This window comes from Bactrocera dorsalis, chromosome 3, assembly GCF_023373825.1.
Source record: "Bactrocera dorsalis isolate Fly_Bdor chromosome 3, ASM2337382v1, whole genome shotgun sequence".
Classification (NCBI taxonomy): Eukaryota; Metazoa; Arthropoda; class Insecta; order Diptera; family Tephritidae; genus Bactrocera; species Bactrocera dorsalis.
The window spans coordinates 53,466,705-53,483,571 of NC_064305.1; the positions used below are offsets into that span (position 1 = coordinate 53,466,705).

The 16,867-nt window shown below is 35.5% G+C and overlaps 1 protein-coding gene across 1 annotated transcript in view; it reads right to left on the reverse strand.

Annotated features, from left to right (window-relative positions):
• The window catches only part of LOC125777044 (putative nuclease HARBI1), a 348,853-nt gene that overhangs the window by 117,449 nt on the left and 214,537 nt on the right, over positions 1 to 16,867 (reverse strand). The gene's annotated exons all lie outside the window — the stretch shown is intronic.

Below are 16,867 nucleotides of genomic sequence, written 5' to 3' on the forward strand. Positions count from 1 at the left end.
TGACACAAAAATACGCATATTAAGTATATGAGGACTCAGAGAAGCATTGGCCCGAATAAACCAATTTTTGACACACAGAGTTCCTGTTATCGGGATTCTCTCTGAATTTCAAGTATGTACCCAATACATTGACCAATATTTTCAGTCGAAAGTCAGCATAAGATGCCATAGTCCACATTTTCGGTACCTACGGGCTTGAACAGTTTTGGTTGGATTTGGGAAATTTAAACTCATAAGGTGGCATACTTATCAGAATGTTAATGAAATAATAATTAATTTGAATGTGTACATATACCTCATTTTAACATATGTATGTAGATATCAAAATTTAAGTTTTTGGGATATCAATTGAAAGCAAATGTCATTTGCACCAAACAGCTGCTTCGATGTGAAAAATAGTTAAATAAATTTATTCATTCTGTTTGAAGAATTCGGCCATATTTTGTTTTAAATTTTCGAATGCGACGGCCAAGCTTTAATTTTTCAGATATTGTTCAATAATGAATGCACGTTGATCAAACATGTAACGCTCCTTTTTTACTAAGCCTAAACACTTTACTACATAAATTGTGGCAAATTTAAGTCCTGCGTTAATTTTTGGAGAGCATTATATACTTGAACTTCATAAATATTAATAAAGAATAAATAAAAGGTAGCTTAAATTAATCTGAAGTACAAAATACTTTTAAGGGCATGGCAGAAAATGTGTTTGTAATACCATTCCAAGTGATGCTATATAGCAGTTAGATGTGGTTACAGTTGAATTCTGCGCCTTGTCAAAGGTTTGTTTGGGCGTGACAATAGAATTATTTTGCTCTTGTCCAGTACATACTTCACCAAAGCGCAAAGAAACATGGAAAGACAGACATCCGAAAATAAATTCAATATTTAAAAAAAATTTCTTACAGAACAAAATTGGCTTTTAGGCAAAAGGAATATTGAATGGTCCTAACTATGGACAACGTTCACTATTATACCGGGTGATCCAAGTAGAGGTACTTTTTTCAATAGCCTAATAATCGTGTCAAGCTGTCATGTTATTACGAAAATTCACGTTCTGAAAGAATACGTTTCACGGGCTTAGCTCAACTTATGGTCACCATAATACGCATACTAAAAGTACAATTCGCAAATCCATCACCCATTTTGACACCCGGCATTCATTATTGGATAATATTCGATCGAATAGACTAAGTCCAGCACGCAGCCAAGAAAATACAGCGCCATAGCTTAGAGTGTACACGGAGGCCGTGGAGAGTTGATTCGGTGCCGTCCGCAGCAAATTGGACTAACGCATGGAACGACTTACCGCATTTTATGTCGAGATCCGAAATTGAAGGCGTATAAAATACAGCGTGTGCAGGAACTGAAGAAACCAGTCGAAATACTCGAACAAGTTATCGAAAATTGAACTCAGCGGAAAAATGGAACTTGGACCATCTGAGACGTAGACGCGCCAACATTTGGAAGAGAAAATCTACAAAAAACAAGTGCCAAAAATGTTTTTTTTTATGATACTGAGCATTCCTCATTAAATTTGAAGATTCTGCGTTTTTTTTTTTTTTAAATTAGGGAACCTTAAAATGGGTCACCCTGTAATATCCATATCATATTCATCTTATTTACCTGTCACAAAGTGTACTTTGCCAATAAGTTATATTTTGAATTATTATTATGCATTTTTCCGCACAGAAGCAATTCAGCAACAGTATTTTGTGATAAAGTATATACTCCGAAAACGGAGCGAACAACTTGAGTGGAACGTAATACTTGCCTACGCCACTTAAAGAGGCGTTAGAAGCCACTTGACAACGCTTTAAGCAAACAAAAATAAATAAATAATTAAAAGAAAGATTAAAAATTCAGCTTCAAGTAAGCTCGATGATTCACACCAATTGTAATTAACCATCGCCAATGGTGAAGTCAAAGACAAAGAAGTATTGAAATTCTATATGCCAAATGCCAAATGCGAAATGCGGAAATGCGAAAATAAGCGCGAATAAGAAAAATTGCAAATAACAAATGTACATACTTTTGTTTTATTTTGTAAGCATGTACTTAGCTTGCTTATAACTCGCATCATTGCGTAAGTATACGTATGTGTGTATTTATGTCCAAAGTTTCGAATGCTAACAGTGGCAAAAGTAAAAGGTGCATAATTCATACATATGGCGAAAGTATAATCTCCCAAGGAATTATAAGATATTTTCGACGTATAAAAATATGTGGATTTTTAGATAAATTTTTGTCTACATATGTATATGTTTTCAATAAACTAGAAAATGCTTTTCCAAACATATTTTTTAATTCAAATTCTTCTTCAAATTTTCTGCGCACCAGTGTACTGTATACATTTACTAAAAAATTCTAGGTGAGTATTTTGCTTGGCAGGTACACACCACTCGCCTGGCATCAAAATCAATCGTCTTAAAGCACTTGCAAATGCCGACTAACAAATTGGCTGCACTTTGACTTACTCGTACACTTGTTACTCAGTTCCAACTATATTGATGTCTGCGCATGCTTTTGTGTACGAATGCGTTGGTTAGAAATACCAAAACACGCGAGCAGGCCAATGTCGAGCACACCCCATATTCGTACCAATTAATTTTAAAATATGTTTTTTTCATTTGATTTATTTTGGAATAATTTCAAGTGATTAATTGAGCAGTGAATACTCTAAACAAGCAGCCACCACCCACCTATTTGACGTTCGTATTAATTTGGTCTGCTTAAGTGAAGCATGATTCCGTATGGCTTGTCCAAATTAAATTTATAAAAATGTTTCGCATATTCTTTAACTTTTCAAATATTTTGCTTGGTTCCTCAAGTATTTCGATTCGGATTGATGATTCGTAATTAAGTTTCATATTGGTGCAATTAATTTAGGTAAAATATTGAAAATACTGCACCATTAACTGAGCACTAATACCAAGTGTCGCTCATACGCCCGCGCATGCGCAGTAAAAGCGAACCAATGCATTTTGTCGCAAATGGAATTAAATTGACTGCAATCATCTTGAAACACTAAATTATGTGATTGCTTAGGAAAACTAAACACATCCGGCTACGTCATAAAATTGTAAATTCAAGAATTCTAATGGCTCGTAAGTCTATTTTGCCGCGATAATAGTAGTAATAATGCTAATTTCGGAGTGGCATATTAGTATTTTGTCATTGCTCAATACGAAACTAATTGACGAATACACAGAGCTTTTGTTATATATATTTTTTAAAAATTAAAAACGCTCATTTTCTTGCTGTGCCGTGTGAAAAACACTGTAATTAATTATAATACTATCGCTACTTGTGATTTTCTGCGGTAAACTAAATACTCAAGCAGCAAACGCGTCAGAGTTTTTGCTTTAAACTTTCGCATTTTGGCTAACTAAACTTGGGGCTAATCCGGCTGGCCAGCCAACTCGTTTGTTCTCTTCGTTCCAGCATAGAACTATAAGTCACAAATAAATAAGTTTAGAATAGTGTGTGTCTGTGAATAATATGTATAATATACAATAAGTGGAAATAAATGTTATCATAAAATATAACTCAAGCTAGTTATTAAATTTTGTCTGATTTTTACTTTTCAAGTTGGCATTCTTCCGAGCTGAAATCATATTTGGTGACTAACTAATTTCTTGCTTTAAATTATCTCATAATAATAATAATTCCCAAGCTAATAACAATTAAATTGTTGCTAATTTATGTGGATTTAGTTTTTCAAAAAATCAAATCAGCTTTGAAGTTAAAATTGGTAAGAATTGAAAGTAAACTTTTTCTTATAATTTATATTTTGTTATGTGCATTTATTTATACACACTAATTCACTTCGGTGTTACCTATATATGCATTGAAATATTTTTATTACTTATTATATATGATAGGGTATATTAAAGTTTAGTTATATCCAAATTAACAACAGCGCTCCAGTAGTTTCTTCTTTTCGCAAGGTGTCGACACTTGGAGATTCCAAGCAAAGCCAGTTCCTTCTCCACCTGGTCTTTCCAACGGAGTGGAGGTTTCCTTCCTCCTCTGCTCCCTTAGGGCTGGTGTGTTTTCGCTACGCTGGCTAGGTATATCGTCCGAATGGACGAAAACATTCCAACTCTCAAAGTTTTCGACGCCGACTCATCAGATGTTGCCATCGTCCATGGCTCTGCACTATATAGCAGGACGGGAATAATGAGTGACTTATAGAGTTTGGTTTTTGTTCGTCGAAAGAGGACTTTACTTCTCAATTGCCAACTTAGTCCGAAGTAGCACCTGTTGCCAAGAGATATTCTGCGTTGCATTTCGAGGCTATCATTGTTGTTGGTGTTGATGCTGGTTCCAAGATAGACCAAATTATCTATGGAAGCCTAGTCGCGAGTATGACGAATGTTTGTGTGATGACAGGATATATTTCGTCTTACCCTAATTCACCACCAGACTTCATACTCATGAATTTCGGCCTCTCTCTTTTTCTGCATCCTATCCCGAACGTGTTGTGGTCGATCGTAACGTTGAGAGGTAGGCAGTCTGTTTTCTATCCGCTGCGACACGGCACTTCTCATTGTACCAGCTGTTCTATTGCGGCATGGAGGATGCAGTCATGTGTAGAAGTTCACGCAAGTGAGGAAAGTTCTATCATTGCCATTCACTTGGGAGTAGCCAGAAACGATTCTTTTACATATGGCTCAAGCAGCTCACGACTTCCGGTCTTTGAGCAAGTATCCTCTGGGTAGCCAGAAAACATCCGCTTGAAGTGAGAAGGCGAAACATCCTCTTTACAGGGTTGTGCGCTGAATTTGACACCTGCCACGTAAAAAGCACTACCAACGAAAAAGCACAATCAGTCAAAGTTTAGTTTACCGATATATTCGCCCAAAAGAATGCCCGTAACTGATTATTTTCCACTCCTACTATTAAGTTGTAATTTTTGATTAAAAGATTTAAAGCTTAATTTTTCAAAAAAGTTTACAATGAGTTTTCTAATATGGATAATATGATTTCTAAGTTCCTTTTCCCATTTTTAATAGGTCATTATCTGTAAGTGTTTTCATTGTATTTAGTAATGTTTTCAATTTCATCATGGAAAGATATAGGCAAGAACAACCATTACAAATTATTAAATTTCATTATCAAAACAATCGTTCTCCAATTGCAACTCTTCATGCGCTTTGCCATTTTATGGTCGCCATAATCTTTCAACTGTGCTCGCTTTTCGTCGAATCGTTGGAAATTTTAAGTGTATATTTTCTTTACATAATGTTAAAGAGCCAATAAGGCAAAAACCGCTCGAAGTAATGAAAATATTGCTATCGTTCAGGCAAGTGTTGCTGAATACCGCTTTTTGTCGATTCTAAGACCTTCTGAAGAATTGAGAATGTGTCAAACGACTACCTGGAAGATTTTAAGAAAGGATTTGCGCTTGAATCTATATAAAATTATTCTCATTCAAGAACCGACGTAAACGTCGCGAATGTGCTGATTCTGCCTTAGAAGAACTTAAAAACGGTAACGATTTTTGAGACAACCATCTGATGGGGCTCTATTTCATCTGAATGGTGCGGTAAATAAACAAAACTGTCCATTGTGATGCGAAGAAAATCCACAAATTATTCATGAAAAACCTTTACATTCACCTTAATTAACAGTTTGGTCTGGTGGAATCATCGGACCGTACTTATTTCGAAAAGAAGCCGGTGGCGAATATTATTGCAACCTTTTGGACCAGTGGAAGAAAATAATTCGTGAAAAAAGACCCAGTTTGCAGAAGAAAATAATCCTTTTTCATCAGGACAATGCACCGTGTTACAAGAGCATTCTGATTATGGCTAAAATCCATGAATTAAAGTTCGAATTCTTGAACACCGTACTGAATAATAAAGTGTATTTTGAATCATAAAATTGTGTTTTACTTATCAAACGACAAAACTTATTGAACAACCTGGTATTTTCTTTATATATCCGGTGTTTGTAATAAAACCGTTTACAAAATATTCTTAATACCAAGTTTTAGTTTATAGAAGTAAAAAAGTGCATGGTCTAAATATTTTGAATCATTCTCAATCTCATTATTCTTGCCTTTGTTTTAATTCCATTTTTAACAGATGGATTAATATATCGTTTCATGAAGGAAACGAAATTGTTCATTGTCCTCAGGTTCTGTAATTATGAGTCTGTGAACAGTTGGAACAATGTCAGCCCAAAAATCCAACGCAGAATAACTTTTGCCAACAGGAGCTACTTCGGACTGAGTAGGCAATTGAGAAGTAGAGACCTCTCTCGACGAACAAAGACCAAACTCTATAAAGCACTCATAGTTCACACCTTGCTATATGGTGTAGAGGACGGGGGACGCAGAGGAAGAGGAAGACCCCCACTCCGTTAGAAAGACCAGGTGGAGAAGGAGCTGGCTTCGCTTGGCATTTCCAATTGGCGGTACGTTTGCGCAAAGAAGAAACGACTGGCGCGCTGTTGTTAACACGGCGTAAGTGGTGTCTACGCCAGTAAAGAAAAAGAATAATGCACTACATCAGTTATTCATTAAATTACATTTACTTTCCTAAGTGCAAAAAGTACATTCCATAAGACTGGATATTCTGGGCTGTGATGCCACGATGCTTAAAATTTCTTTGCTCGAAACATCAATCTATCTAAGTATAGATATTGAGAAAAGCAAGACCGTTCAATCTGCCTTCGCTAGTGGCATTCCGCAAGTGACGTGTCATCGTTATAGTTTGATCGCTAAAATTTAATACTGGCGATTGAAATGAAATTAATATTGTATAGAAATATTTAAATATTGTATAATCTAGCGTATGTAAATATTATAATAATTCTTTGCACAGATAATTATATTTCAATTATAAATACCTAAAGTTTGATAATAGTGAAATATAGTATATAAATTTTTTGGGGTAAATCAAATTATTCATTATATTTACCGCTAGCACTTTTACCTAACCACTTAAAAACACTACCACCCTGCTTGGTAAAATTGAGTATTGCGTTAAAACTTTCGATTTGTTCGTTTCAGTTTCACTACTTTTTTACAATAATTAAAAAAAACTGTTTCAACAAAAAAAATATATTGATGAGATCATCAGAACGAATTCTACAGTTTCTTAAAACTATTTTGCTAGTTTGGATCGCTTTTGTATTGCAAATTAATTTGCTCAGAAGAATATTTTTGTATTTAGTTTTTTGGTTAATTTGCATTAATTGGTGAAAAGAACAAACTCGTGTCATTAAATACAAGTTGTAATTTAAAGTATGAGCATAGTAAAGTATTAAGCCAGTATTTATTTATAGGTGTAGCTAAAACTATTCTGATATCTTTAGAACAAGTTTTCATTTTCAAAGTCACGCATAAATAATGATACGCATTGTGTAAAAAATTTTAGAACAATGCTGAATGATAAATTACCGCATTGAAATCATGGTCTGCCGGCTGGCAGAAATCACATGCGTACAACTTTTGGTAGAAAAGGGTAAAACTCAAAAATCCGCCTAAAGCCTCCGGGGGTCATTTTGGTAAAGAAAAGAAAAAAGTCGGAATTTTTTCAAGAACTCTTAAAATTCTACAGAAAGCAAAAGTTATTACCGTTTGTATCTTGATATGTTCATATGTACATAGCTTATGCATATGGCAAAGTAATCCGCAAATGGGAGGTAGTAATGAAAGCCGCAGGTAATATTTGATTCGCTTTTCATTTCATTCAAGAGATGTCGTTGACCGCTGACATAAGACTGTAACGATATTCATTTTAAGTATTAAAGGGACTCACCAACTTTTATTGTTACGTAATTGTTGTATTTAGACCATACTTATTTACATAAGCGCCAGTTGCGTCTTTAACTAGAATATCACGTTTACGCCAAGTGACAACCATTTAAGACAAGGCAGGCAAGTTCAATTGACGTTAACCCACTGATCAGCTGACGTTTGATATGTAGATTGACAACGTTTTTGCAAATCTCCTGGTTCTTACATCGTACAAACATGCATCAGGCATGTTGTGCTGCCAACCGACGTCTTACTGGCTGCTGCGGCGACGAAGAGGTGACAACGCTGTTTTATTATGTACGCTAATATTTACATACATATCTATGTCTGTCCCAAGCTTCGTTTTTTTATATTTAATTAACATTATAAGAATAAAAACAATAATAGCTAGATATACATATATAAAACGGTTGCGACTGCGGCTGGTGGCTGTACCAGTTTCTAGTCAACATATTCAGTTAAAATCTTGTGGCTGAGGTTGAGTTGAATTTGAATTTGGCCACAAACTAGTTTACTCGACACCTTCTTGCGCCTGCCGCGCCCGCCGCTCTTAGCCCGCAAGAGCTTGCCGATTATATTATTGTATTTTATGACTTATATTTGTCGAAATTAGCATTTTGCTTGCAGCAAAAGCAAAAAAAGTTAGGAGCAGCTAGAAGGCTGGCGATAAAAAGTGAGAACAAGAGAATGATTACTAAACATTATTCAAGGTCGGCGGCTTCGGACAGGCTGGTCGACTGTACTGCACGACTATTCGGTTGCTTTTAGCACCGATAAAGTCCATGACTCTGGCTAGAACGGCTACAACTTTGATAAACCACTCAAGATTTTGTAAATTCAAACACAAATATTCATATTTTGTATATTTTGGTGTGACTGGAAGATATTCTACCACAAAATCTGCCATTTATATCTATATGTGTGTTATATATTTATATACATGTCTTTGCATAAAATTAACGCCTTTTAAAAATAGACTTGAATTAAAAGTACAACTTTGGGAGAGTTTCGTTAATATGTTCTAACGATTGCCATATTTGCATACTGGTAGGATTTCTTTCTTCTGGCGCTTTCATTCGCTCGCTTTGTGCTTCTTTACCTTTATTTCATTTGCTAATTCCTAGTTTAATTCTAATAATGTTTAATTGGCATGTGTTTCTACTTGCATATTGGTTTATCCATACCGAAGGAAGAGACAAAATGCGAACAATTGCTGAAATTTAACGATCTGGTTTTCAGGGTAATGGCAAAAGATGGCAAAGTGAATGAAGGTGTGCAACAAAGTAATGAAATTAATATGGATTATGTGAGATGCGCATTCTGATTTAATATAGAAGAAATCTGTGCGATTAAAATATGTGTCTGACATAAATTTTCCGAAGTGTTGGAAAATTTCTGACACAACTACAAAATTATATTAGCAAGTAGAGAAGGGCTAAACTCAAGGGTTACGAAACAATTCATTCAATGGTTAGGCATTTGGGGTCTAGAGGTAGTTTTTAACAGATTTTATCCATTCGCTCCCATAATTACATTGAAATAACTCCCATAGTCGATTTTTGTAGTATAAAATCAACTGGAATTTCGATAATTTTTGTATTAGGTGAATATTTTAGAGCTGTGGATATTGAGTCGAATCAGTCCATTTTTGACACAAGGGTATGTTATGTCTAGTCACTATCCACAAAAGTTGCGCCCACATCCTGACGGAAGAGAAGGACGATATGACTAAAAATGTCTTTTATGAGCGGGTGGAGCGCGCTTACGACGATTGCCCCCGCTACGATGTAAATATTGTGCCAGGCGATTTTAACGCCAACGGTGATCAAAAAAGGCTTCTTTGATACAAAAGTCAGGAAATTCAGTCTCAGTAGGAAAATCTCTCCAAATGGGCTGATCGACTTCGCAGGGGTCCGAAATATGGTTGTTTGTAGTACTAGAATCTAGCACAAGAAAATTCATCTTGGTTTTCTCCGGATCGAAAAGTTCGAAACTAGATCGATCATGTTTTGATAGATATATGACAGCCTCCTAAATATCACATACATAAGTATAAAATTTTATAGAGCGTAGTGTGTGAAATAGTTCAGCGAATTAAAAGACAGCGGCTACGCTGGCTAGGTCATGTTGTCCGGATGGATGAAAACACTCCGGCTCTGAAAGTATTCGACGCAGTACCCGCCGGGGGAAGCAGAGGAAGGACCAAGTGGAGAAGGACCTGGCTTCGCTTCGAATATCCAATTGGCGCCACGTAGCGAAAAGAAGAAACGATTGGCGCGCGGTTGTTAACTCGCCTATAATCGCGTAAGCGGTGTCTACGCCACTTAAGAAGAAGAAGTGTGTGAAAGACTGACGCACAAGATCAAAAAACTGATTGGAGCTTATCAGTGAGGCTTTGGACCTGAAAAATCTACTATCGACCAGATTTGACAAATCTTGGAAAATACCTGTGGAAGGAGGATCGACACACAGCACCTCTTCGTCGATTTTAAAACCACCTTCGACAGCACGAAGAGGAACTGCATCTATACTGCTATGTCTGAACTTGATATCCCCGCAAAGCTAATACGGCTGTGTAAATTGACGTTGAGCGAGGTTTTTGACAAGGAGATTTCCTATCGTGTTACTTCTTTAATTTATTGAGAATATACGTCCTTTTGGTTGCAAACAGCTTCTATCTCAATCTTTGACAAACCTCTAATGCACTGATTACAACTGGCATACAAGTTAATGTAGGACGTCCTACCTTCATATTCAAAACCCAATGTTAAGTGTAGGATGAAGAGATGGAATAGAATAAATTTTATTTTCAATAATTTCAATTTCTACTCAACATAAATCCTCTTAAGCAATAAATGCTTGAATGTAATCCAAACACATGTCCAATCGGCTGACAAATGCATTCCATAGAAAAGGAAAGCGGCCAAGAATAAAAGTCGGCCAACACAAATATACATACATGTACATATGTATTTCCGTCCAGAGTTGACACGTTCGCTGGTGGAACCACAGTATTGTGAAATAATTTATTATGTGCACAAAAGTGCGTCTGTGTCTATTTTCGGAATAGTACATTTTGATTAATGGAATTGGAAGTAAAACTTGCAGTGCTCCCGATTTTACACATATGTACATACCAGGGGACATGCATACAACTTATTGAAATTTCAGCACACAATTTCGTCGCGGTTGAAATGTCAGCTTCACGCGTGGTTGTAATTCGAAAACAACAAAACATGTCGCATGACTACGTGTGGCAAGGACAAGGCGAGCGAAAAAATATGTATATCTCTCGAAATAAAAATAAATGCAATCATAAGTGTTTTATGACCGGCACATTATTTATCACGCGCATCGCGTAATTGTCGCAAATTGTGCGAAATATTTTGCCATCCCGAAAATTTATGGAAAGCCTCCAGAACATTTGAGTTGAAAGTGCAGTGAATCAGTGGGCAACGGATGAGCTGCAGACGTAATGGTATTGAAGTTGAGAACAATAAATAAATACATTAATTTATCGAAAGTGCTCCTACGTTGGTAGTCCTTAACTCCTGAGTGCGTCTGCATGCAAATTTATGACGATAATGCATGTGTGAAGGCTTGTGTGTCACATTCAAGTGAACCATTAATAAAAAGTAACACAGCATAGTTCGATGCTTTGACATTAGCGGCGAATAAGTAAAAGTACATTGGATAATTGCCAATCGAACCTCCTACCCATAAAAAAGATTCAATAAATTGTAAGAAAAAACCTTAAAGCTGTGGCTTCCCGACATACACACATAGCTAGATGTAAGAAGTAATGAAGAACATTATACAAATTATATGGTAAGAATATAAGAATAAGTAGACCAATTACTTACTCATTTTGAACCCATTGTTAAGAGGCACACCTAGTGGGACGGCGTAAAAAAAAGGAATTTTTTGGGATCGAAAAAAAAACTAGTCAATCAATCGTTTTAAAATTTTGAGGGTATACATATTTATATATGTTTTAAGAGTACACAAAAAAATTTTTTTAAAGAAAATATTAAATGTTTTTGAAATGACAAGCGATCTCCGGCGGCACCAAAAACAAAGGTCCTCCACTACTGCCATGATTGCAGCCTTCTCTGTTGATAAAACCTAAAAAAAAAATTCTCGTTAAACTAAAACATATTGTCTGTACTATGACACTCGGGCTAATAAAAAAATCAAAAATTGACAAAATAGCGTATGAAGAACTATATAGAGGAGATGCAAAAAAAAACTTGATAGCGATCGGATCATTTGTCTCCGAGTAATCACTCCAGCAAATTCGAAAAATGCTGTTTCGAGAAAAACGCGTTAAAAAAATGTCCCGTATCCAATGCAACTATCTAACTGCCGAGCGGCTACTCTTTTAAATGGCTGTAACTCAAAAACTGTTTCAGATATCGATTTGAAATTTTAGTATGTTATTTTTAAAGGTATAACCTATCGAAATATGAAAAAAATTCGAATTTTTGAAAATTTCATACTAGCTGTGCCCCTTAACATCAATTCCGATTATTTTAGTTACAGTTGCCATCTATCAGATATTGTTTATATTAATTTTTGCTTCAATAGTGGCAAGCGGAAGTGGACTCAAATTATTACGATTTGGCACATTTTCAGGTGAAGGTCATGTACAAAGTTTAATTTTACTTACTTTCGTAATAGATTATACTAAATTTTCTTTGCGAGCATCAGAATATAAGAGTAGTAGTAGAATACTACTATCTATACCATAAAGGTAAGACAAAAATTGAATTAGACTCGCTTGACAGGACCTAATGTAGGAAATATTGTTTAACCTAACTTTCAAGGTACACACATTCAAAAATGTACCATATTGATGTAGAAATAAAATTATGGAATTAAATCGTAAGTAGAAATATATATGAGAGGTCAAGGGCCAGAAAATTTTATGATATAGAATGAGATAAAATAATCATTATAATATGCACCTAATTCTGAACCACCTAGAAGGTAGTGCCCTTAGTACATGACCCCATCGACGTGGCACCGCCAACTTATAGGAAAAATCACATATCTCGAGTCCCGCCCTACTGATTTGAACCAAATTTAGGGACGTTATTCTAATATTCCTATGTCACAGTGTGAAAATGGGAGAAATCGGATTACGATCACGCCTATATCCCATATAACAAAAGTTTAAATTCTATCTGATTTTTCCATTCGAGGGTATAATCAAAAGGAATTAATATAACGACATTTAACTTTGCACAAATAAGGCCCTTAGAGTGTACCACCTTATGTCTAAATCCAACAAAAACTCTGGAAGCCCTTGCGTACCGAATTTATGGACCCCCGTACCATGCGCCAAATTTATATTTGAAATTCATAGAGAATATTTTCTTGATAGTAGTGGTATAGGTGGGTTCAAATGGCTCAATATTTCTCTGAGCCCCCACATATCTAATATAAAGATGTTTGGAATCTGTCACAATCAATCAAGAAAAATAACATGGAATTTAAAATTTTCAATTTCCCTTCTCTCCCTCGAAACATTTTGTTCTTTTTTCTTTAGGCGTTGCTTATGAATTTTTTTATACAGAATTAGTATTGAATTGCTTCGTGGGTACAGTAGCTTACAAATGGCACGAGGGTACCACACTCCATTGTGTGGGTAAAACGTAAGTACATATGTAGATATGAATATAGGGAACGGCGGATGTGCTGGGTGATATTCTATCTTACCATTATATATAGGGTGATTTTTTAAGAGCTTGATAACTTTTTTTAAAAAAAAAAACGCATAAAATTTGCAAAATCTCATCGGTTCTTTATTTGAAACGTTAGATTGGTTCATGACATTTACTTTTTGAAGATAATTTCATTTAAATGTTGACCGCGGCTGCGTCTTAGGTGGTCCATTCGGAAAGTCCAATTTTGGGCAACTTTTTCGAGCATTTCGGCCGGAATAGCCCGAATTTCTTCGGAAATGTTGTCTTCCAAAGCTGGAATAGTTGCTGGCTTATTTCTGTAGACTTTAGACTTGACGTAGCCCCACAAAAAATAGTCTAAAGGCGTTAAATCGCATGATCTTGGTGGCCAACTTACGGGTCCATTTCTTGAGATGAATTGTTGTCCGAAGTTTTCCCTCAAAATGGCCATAGAATCGCGAGCTGTGTGGCATGTAGCGCCATCTTGTTGAAACCACATGTCAACCAAGTTCAGTTCTTCCATTTTTGGCAACAAAAAGTTTGTTAGCATCGAACGATAGCGATCGCCATTCACCGTAACGTTGCGTCCAACAGCATCTTTGAAAAAATACGGTCCAATGATTCCACCAGCGTACAAACCACACCAAACAGTGCATTTTTCGGGATGCATGGGCAGTTCTTGAACGGCTTCTGGTTGCTCTTCACCCCAAATGCGGCAATTTTGCTTATTTACGTAGCCATTCAACCAGAAATGAGCCTCATCGCTGAACAAAACACGCGCGCGAAACACATTTCGAACCGAACACTGATTTGGTAATAAAATTCAATGATTTGCAAGCGTTGCTCGTTAGTAAGTCTATTCATGATGAAATGTCAAAGCATACTGAGCATCTTTCTCTTTGACACCATGTCTGAAATCCCACGTGATCTGTCAAATACTAATGCATGAAAATCCTAACCTCAAAAAAATCACCCGTTAGTATATTAATTTAAAGTTTAATTTAATTTCATTACTTTTTTCCATTTGCATTTTCGTAAAAATGCGGATGTAGAATTGGTCAAAATATTGGTGAAACCTGAAATTTGTACTTAACATTCAAATTCACAGTAAAAGCAGCCACGATGTTGTCGAAATAGGTTTATAGTTTTTTTTGCAGATCTTTTACGAAACATGACTTTATATCTGTCCAGATGAGTACTAAGCACCTTAAGTGTAAGGATCATGAAAAAACTATCTCTCAAGAGATTTTCTTATCAAAATCAGAACTCTATGTTACTGAGCCCCATTTTGTGTTTACTGAAAAGAAAATTCAGTGATATATATATGTCATTTATTTTTATTTGGACATCAATCTCTAATAGAGATCTATTTTGTTACTGTTAGTTTAATATGAAATGCAATTTATGTTTGTGTATTGAACTTTTCCCCGTATTCTAGTATGTAAAATACTATCGATTTTTGTAGTTATCTCTTAGACATGGTGGGCGTTATGCATCATTGATTCATTTGCTGTACTCAAAATTTTGTTCCACAATATTAGTTTTACGCTATTTCATAAGGGGTCGTGGTTGAACCGCTGCTGTTTTTTGTAAATTTTTTATCCCGTTTATTGAATGCTTGATTGATTGACTAATTTAATTTCAATGCTGAGGCGCGAGTTAAATGATCGCGCCGGTTGAATGAGAGTGCGTTTTATCGCTAAACGAGGTTCGACAGAAAGTATCCCTCTTGATAACATTGAAAGTAGCAAGCGACTACTTAAATTGTTGTTTCCTCGATACGAATTTTATTGGGTTTTATAATGCCAATAATTTTATAAATTACTGAATACGTTTAAAATGAAATCATTACAAGTTTTATAGCAAACTCATTTGAGGGTGGTTCATAAATTGGAAAATTGGTGAAAACAAAAAATAACAAATTTACGTATTGTAGACATGTTTTGTATTGCGCGTTTTTATTCACAATGAAATTGTTAACTTGTTGGTCAGTATAATATTTATTTGCTTAACGGTCAAGGATGGAGGAAATGTTATGATTTGAGAATCTGTGGCTGCACTGGAGTAGTGTTTGTGAAGGGGAAAATGAATCGTTATTAATATAAGAATATATTATATAAGGATCGCGGCCCACATTATACAAGGTTGGCTGCTTTACTATGCTCCACGACAATTAAATAGTTCATTACAAAGCCTTATTTTAGTGCTTAGTTATAGGTTTTCTTTTAATGGCTTTTTGTGGGCGTGGCAGTGGTTTGATTACGCCCATCTACGAAGTCGTAATTTTGTTTGTCAAGGAACATGTGTACCATCAAAGATATCTTAATTTTTACTCAAGTTACAGGTTGCACTTATGGACGGACCCACATACAGTCACCCGGATTTCAAATTTTCCCGTCATCATATACATATATCCTGATGTCTGTCTGTTATACTCTGTAGCAACCTATTGCAAGAGTATAAAAATGTAACGAAAAAATTCAACATTCATTATTCGACGAAATCGTAAATGAATTACACTCAAATTTTGTATTTTACTAAGTTATATTTTAGGCCATTTAGTTTAATAACAGTAATTTACTTCCCGTCACAGAAAATTATATTAAAATCATCCTCAAATGAGATATATCTGACTCAACCCTCACCGAAGAGGCTAAATTTAATATATTGAAGTGATGCGAAAAACGTCAACCAGATGATCGGAATTGATGATATTGACCATATACACAGTCTATCCTTCGAATGTTAGATTCTGAGCAATTTTTGGTCGTCAATCAATTTATGCGGAACAAATCGTGCACACACCTTTCGTAAGCCCAAATGTTCGGTCAAAATGCGATAAATTTTGGAGATGTTCAATTCCATTTTCATGGATTTCAATGATGATTGCGGCTGAATTTGGATGAATTCATGCACAGTTTCGATGGAATTTCCGGTGATCCGAATTTTGATTGGTTCACATGTTGATTGTCATTTATGTCCTGACGACCATTTTGAAAACGTTGAAGCCACTCGTGCACTCTGCTGCGGGATAGGCAATCATCGCCATAAACTTGTTTCATCAATTGAAACGTTTTGGTAAAAGTTTTAGCAATTTTAAAACGAAGCTCAATGTTGGCTCTTTTTCGCACGGAAACACAAACATTCTGACACTTAAAATGCAATAACTTCACTTCCAATCAATGAAATGTCATGAAATTCTCACTGGTCAATCGATAAATATAGCATATTCTAACGCACCAGTCAACATATAGATGGCGCCACCAGGGGGCGCTAGATTCAAAAAGTCCTGTTTACTTTGGTTTGTAACGCTTTTAATAGGTGTATAGGAGATATGTGTTAAATTGACTCGATTTTATTTATTTTTGGCATTAAAACATAATAAAACAAAAACATATGATCTCTGAAT